This window comes from Lotus japonicus, chromosome 3, assembly GCF_012489685.1.
Source record: "Lotus japonicus ecotype B-129 chromosome 3, LjGifu_v1.2".
NCBI classification, from domain to species: domain Eukaryota; kingdom Viridiplantae; phylum Streptophyta; class Magnoliopsida; order Fabales; family Fabaceae; genus Lotus; species Lotus japonicus.
Window position 1 is genome coordinate 34,204,312 of NC_080043.1, and position 6,141 is coordinate 34,210,452.

Consider the following 6,141-nt stretch of genomic DNA (forward strand, 5'->3'; position numbering starts at 1 on the left):
TGTTTTGAGTTCTGGAATTCTGACGCCAGAATCTCTCTTAGAATTTCTCGGTGATCGTGCTGCAAAAATCGGAATCGCGAAATTTTCATTTTCCCGCGATTTCACCCGCCTATAAATAGCGCGAAAAAGCAAAATCCTCTCATTTTCTTTCCATTTGTGGCTGATTTCGTGGGGAGCAAGGGGGGAGGAGATTTTCGCGAAAACTTGACCAATCTTCGTGCAGTTCGTCCCTACTTCTAGGTATTGAGGTAACTAGCATGAATCCTACCTCTGTTTACTGTTTCTGTTGCGTTTCTGAAGTCGTTTCTGTGCTCACAGTTTTGAGCTTTTTCTAAAATTGTCCGATTTCCTTGATTTCTCGCTTGGGTTATGTTCCTTATGTTCCCCTGAGTCTAAAACCTCTGTCAGTAAACTCTGATTGCGATTCAGTTGTCCAGGATCTGAAAAATTGACTCAAAACTCTTTTTGTCTCACATTTCGAAACTTTATTGTCGAAAAGACTTAATCTGACTTCGTGCCTTTAGGATTTGTTGTCACGGATATCATGAGGATCGTTGCTGTCAAATTTGTTTTCCGAACTGATAACTTTGAAGTTTTGAGCCTTTATTTTGGACCAAAATGCCCCTGGATAGTCGTATTTCGACCCGATTGTCCGAAAATTGTTCCGACAATTTCTTTGCCTTAGTTTTACCCTAAAACTACCTTGTGAATTGATTTAGATCGAAGAAAAAGTTCGAAAACCCTATTTTCCATAGTGGCCGAAACCTAATTGCTTGGGTACCGTGTCCAAAAATAATTTTTGGGTCTCTATGACCTGAGCCATTGCGTAGCTCTTTCAATTGTCGAAATTTTGGCGCCGGTTTCGTGTCATTCTGAGTTCTGTAGCTCGAGTTATGCTCGTTTTAGCGAACGAAGTCTCCGTTGTCAATTTGTGCCTAAATAGGAACTCTGAAGCTTTAGAGGCTTTCTTTACGATTTCGATTAGTATTAGTAGATCGTGTTGCTCCTAGTGAAGCTTGTGTTGATGATTGTGTTTTCTTTGTTCTAGGTTCGCAATTTCCATGCCCAACTTCTACTCACGAAGGTAAGGGTAACTCGGTTTTAGAGCGTCTTTGAGTCTTGCATGCTTTTATCGCACTGCCTGTGTTTGAGATGAAGATGTTTATATTGATTGGCAGATGATTATGATTATTATGCTGAATTTGGAAAATGTTTTCTGAGAGGCTTCGGCCGTTTACTGGTTTCTGTCGTTACTGCTTCCTAGTGGATGGAACATGTGGTTACTTTGGATTGGTCCTTGGGTGGGCTTTGTTATTGTCTGACTTGGCATATAGGGCTTGAGTCAAGTGGCGATGAGGAGGTGTGTCCTATCATTGTCCCATCTTGCGAGATGCTAAGTGGCGATCAGGAGGTGTGTCCTATGATTGTCCCGTCTTGTGTGACGTTAAGTGGCGATGAGGAGGTGTGTCCTATCATTGTCCCATCTTGCGAGATGCTAAGTGGCGATCAGGAGGTGTGTCCTATGATTGTCCCGTCTTGTGTGACGTTAAGTGGCGATGAGGAGGTGTGTCCTATCATTGTCCCATCTTGCGAGATGCTAAGTGGCGATCAGGAGGTGTGTCCTATGATTGTCCCGTCTTGTGTGACGTTAAGTGGCGATTAGGAGGTGTGTCCTATGATTGTCCCGTCATGTATGACGTTATAAGTGGCGATGAGGAGGTGTGTCCTATCATTGTCCCGTCTTGAGAGACGATATTGATCGATCCATTTTGTTAGCAGCATATAGTTGCATTATAGGGAACTAACACCTGACCCTATGTTGTTGGATTTTCGTATTGGTTTATTGATATCTGATTTGATGTTACATTGTTGAGGTTATTATTATCTGAGTCCGATTTATGTTTAAGTTGTTGATATATGAGTTGAGTTATGTTGCTAGTTATTTACCATGCCAGGTAATTAAATTCGAACAGCATGATTTTCTCTTTATACATGGTAATTGCATGGAGTTAACCCTTTCTATTTGCTACTTGTTGTTTGGGCGCTTAACGCTATTAGGCGATGGAGATCCTTCCGCCGATGCATAGCTACTCGAGTTGGAGATCGAGTTGTAAGCGGTGGAGTAGAGGTATGAGAAGCAGCTTTGCTTCTCTTCTTGTGGATTATGTTGGAGTCACTTTTACTTTATGAGAACTCTGTTATTAAAGTCTTGCTTCCGCCACTGTTAAAGTGCGCATGTTTATTCTGAACCTTACTTATGGTATTGTAAACTATTATTACTGTATATCGGGAAACAAGTTATCTAAATAAAGTTATGGTATGTTTCCAACCTTTTAGCCGAAGTGTTTAGTTGTTTTACAGAAAAAAATTCCCTTGGTTTTTAGGGATTGCAGATTGGTCCTTAGACTTTGTTAGGTTACTAATGTGACTCCTCAGTTGAGAAATTGGGGTGTTACATTAGAAGTCCCACATTGGCTAGAGATAGAGCCAAGATAAGCTTTATAAGGATAGTGCAAACCTTAACTCTTGAGCTAGCTTTTGTGGTTGAGTATAGGCCTCCCAATTTCTAATATGGTATCAGAGCTGATGGTTGTTTGACCATGGGCCTGGGCCCCTATCCTAGATCCATTTGTGGAGATCTCCCATATTTGGGCCACCCGTTTCATTCCATGCTCCAGATGTTCTACACTGGACGTGAGGGGGTGTGTTAGAGTCCCACATTGGCTAGAGATGTGGCCAAACAATTGCTTATATATGGTTGTACCTCCATTCGTCCTGTGTGTGTGTGGTCTCGCGTGCTCTGCCGTTGTTGGTTCCGGCACCTCTGGTGTTGTAAGCCTGACTCTGTTTTGATCTCCATTTCTGTTTTGGGCGGTTGCTTTAAGTTGGCGATGTAAGACTGACTTTGTTTCGATCTCCATTTGTGAGGACTGAACTTGGTGTTCAAGTTGGTGATTCGTAAGACAAACTCCTCCATTCGGATCTCCCTCACTGACGAAACTGGTAAGTCCAAGTAAATAGCTGAGATCTAAATTTATTTATTAAATCTATCTTTCGTCGTTTAATTCTCCTGAATCGTGTAATAAATTAGGGCAATAATTTGGGGATTTTTTGTGTATGATTTTGGAAAAAGAGTTTTGGAGTCAGTATCAAATATTGTAACTTAGGAATTTGGGTGCTTAACATTACGAAAAAAGGATTTGGTGTAATGATTTTGACAGCTTAATGTAAGTGCAAGATGATTTCGATTCAAGATTATGATTGGTTAAAAAGGTTTTGTTGATCTGGTTTAGTTCCTGACATTTTTGTGATCTGGTCTGGTTCTCCTGCATTCTATTTTGACAGATTTTGGCTATTGATACCAAGGACCGATGGAGGATTTAGGAATTCCAAGCTGGAGTTCAGCTGAAGGTATAATTGCTATGATATCATCCTGTGGAGAACACATCATCATCTAAGAAAATTTATCATGTTTTATGTTGGGAGAGCTGAAAACAATTGACCTTACTGGTTGCTGATTCGCTCCCAATGTTCTTGTAGGTTTTTCGTCGAATGGTAAAGGCAAAAGCGTTGTTGTTGCTGGCATTCTTTCATCACCTACAATCACCCCTTGTGAGTCAATTGGTGAGGATGAAATTGGCGGAGGTGTGGCGGTGAATAGTATGGATGATGCAGCGCATACTCTGTGGGATTGTCTGAACGAGAATGAGTTTAAGAAGTATCACTTTTTAAACCGGCAAGTAGCATTTGAGTTCTACAACATCTATGCTAGAGTGAAGGGATTCTCGATACGAAAAAAACAAAATTTTGAGAAACAAGCAAGGTGAGATTGTGCAGCAAGATTTGGAGTGTCACAAGGAAGGCTTTCGTGAGGAGAAAAACAGAATTAGGCCAAATCGGAAGCGGGAAACAAAAATTGAGACAAGGTGTGGATGCACCGCCAAAATGAGCAACATGCACTTTGTCTTGTAGCAGAAAATTGTGATAAAGATTGCTTTTTCTCTCGTTTCTCTGCAAAAATCGACTTGTCATGGAACCCCAAAAACAGTAGGTGAAGACCCCTTTCATAGGGGATTTGGAATGTACTTGAGACCAAATCAGGTAAATACGAAGGTAAATCTGTGTGTTTATTATCACAGTATCTATACCAATGGTACATGTTTATCAATCCTTTAGATTTACTTCAGTATAATTTCATTCAAATCTGGTCACCTTTACATGTAGGACTTTATCTACATTAGCAGAAGGTTTTATTCACATTGAGAGCACGTAATAGCTGGTCATGACGTTTTAGCAGCAGATCCCAATGGAAATTCTAGGCAGTTGACAGTAGGATTAAAGCACGACAGGCCTGCGTTTACCACCGGAGTTGAACAATTAGCTATTTTAAGCTCCGCATGTTTCGTAACAATGAAAATGGACCTGAGATTAAGTACCCTAGTGACCCTCCAGTTATCAACCTTATCTCTGATTCAGACTCTGAACCTGAGGACAACGTTCCAGTCTTACCTAAACAACAAGTCTTTCAATGGGAAAAGGGTGTGACTAGTAGGTTTGTTGATGGTAGAGCACCTTTGGTAAGTTCATCTCAACATTTACATCTTTGGTGTGGATTCGTATTTTTGTAACAATCTCTTTCATCTCAACATTTAGATCTTTGGTGGATTCATATTTTTGTAAAAATATTTGGTTACATCTTTGTTGAATTCATATATCTTTTGGTTACTCATGATATTTTTCAACTTCATTGTTGTAGCATTTACCTGCAAGGGTTGCAGGGATAGTCCTACTTAATGGAATGACAACCTTAAATGTGAGCGTGCTGCAGACAGAATTGACTGCAGAATGTGAAATATTTCCCCAAACAAGAAGCAAGAATGAAGCATATTTGATGATGGGTTGGTATGTGTTGTGCAAGGACTCAAACCTGTCTACTGGGAACACACCCAACCGTAATTGCTCCTGCGTGTCATGCGCGGCAATTAGAAATCCTTTATGTTTAAATTCTTCTTGTTTTGTTTATGGCTACCTTGTTAACAAACTACTATCTCATCCTACTATCAAACTTGTTATTCACACTTTTATGTATCAGATCTTGTGACCCTTGTTTTCACCTTTTCAAATTCAGTATTTTGATGCAATTCAAGTTAGTGTTAATGCGTTCAGGATTTAAAACATGCCATCCATCTATACGGTCGGATTAGCTACATTGTTATCGTGGTACTATCAACAACTCAATATATCTGTTCCGCATTTATTGCAATACTAAAAGATCAAGTTCAGTAAAAGGCCAATCTTAACAACAATCGTGTCCTCAAATAACTATATTACGAGTTCAAAAATCATCTTCAAACATCATCTTCAACCATGGTACAAAGGGGTAGTACAACAGGGTATAAAGACAACGGGGTTAAAGGCTCAGTCAAAGGCCATTACATCTAGAGCCAGTTATGGATTAAAGCCTCAAAATCTGTTTCACATGGCTCTTTTCACGACCCTTTTCACGTACACCCACATCACCACACCCTCTTGTAGATGCACATTTCTGAACCACAATAAACTACTTTTACCCAAAACTGCAAACTGCCCAACAAATTACTTTTGGAACCAATGCACAGTTACTCCCACCGATTGCACAAAATGGACACATCTCCAGTGGAGAAATTCGTCGAACAGGTGACATGCATGCATCCCCACTCACCAAACGCGTCTTTTTTTCCGAAATTTCCAACATTTTTCCTACTAGTTATCGTTTCCACAACTTAACGAACACATCAACCACCGCTTCGACCATATATGGGTCATATGAACAAACAAGATATGCATAACTGGGGGCGGGGGCAACAAACTCAGAAAAGTGGAGAGAAACTAACCATAAACTAAAAAGGGTAAAAACACAGACCAAGACCCAGAGCATTACATTTGAATTAGTTGGGGTAACAACTCAGACCATCACAAGAGAGAGAGAGGGTTGAGAGAGAGAGAGGGACGACAGAGTAGTGACGTCACAAATTCGGGGTGGATAGCGGACCAAATACGAGTCCTACAAAGGGGTGCCTTAGCAAATTTTGCAAAATATGTCACCAACATCATTGTGACTTGATTGCCAGGTGAAAGGTACAAGATCTTGACCGCAACCTT

The 6,141-nt window shown here is 40.4% G+C and overlaps 1 long non-coding RNA gene across 2 annotated transcripts; it reads left to right on the plus strand.

The window, feature by feature from the left end:
* The first annotated feature begins 2,738 nt into the window (after window positions 1–2,738).
* LOC130749614 (uncharacterized) lies at window positions 2,739–5,141 on the plus strand. 2 transcript variants are annotated; one of them, XR_009023004.1, is made up of 5 exons: window positions 2,739–3,003; window positions 3,346–3,411; window positions 3,541–4,113; window positions 4,225–4,577; window positions 4,757–5,141. It is a non-coding gene; the product is annotated as an uncharacterized LOC130749614 (long non-coding RNA). The 2 variants fall into 2 exon arrangements; XR_009023003.1 differs by having other exon boundaries at window positions 2,761–3,003; window positions 3,541–4,101.
* Window positions 5,142–6,141: the final 1,000 nt, after the last annotated feature.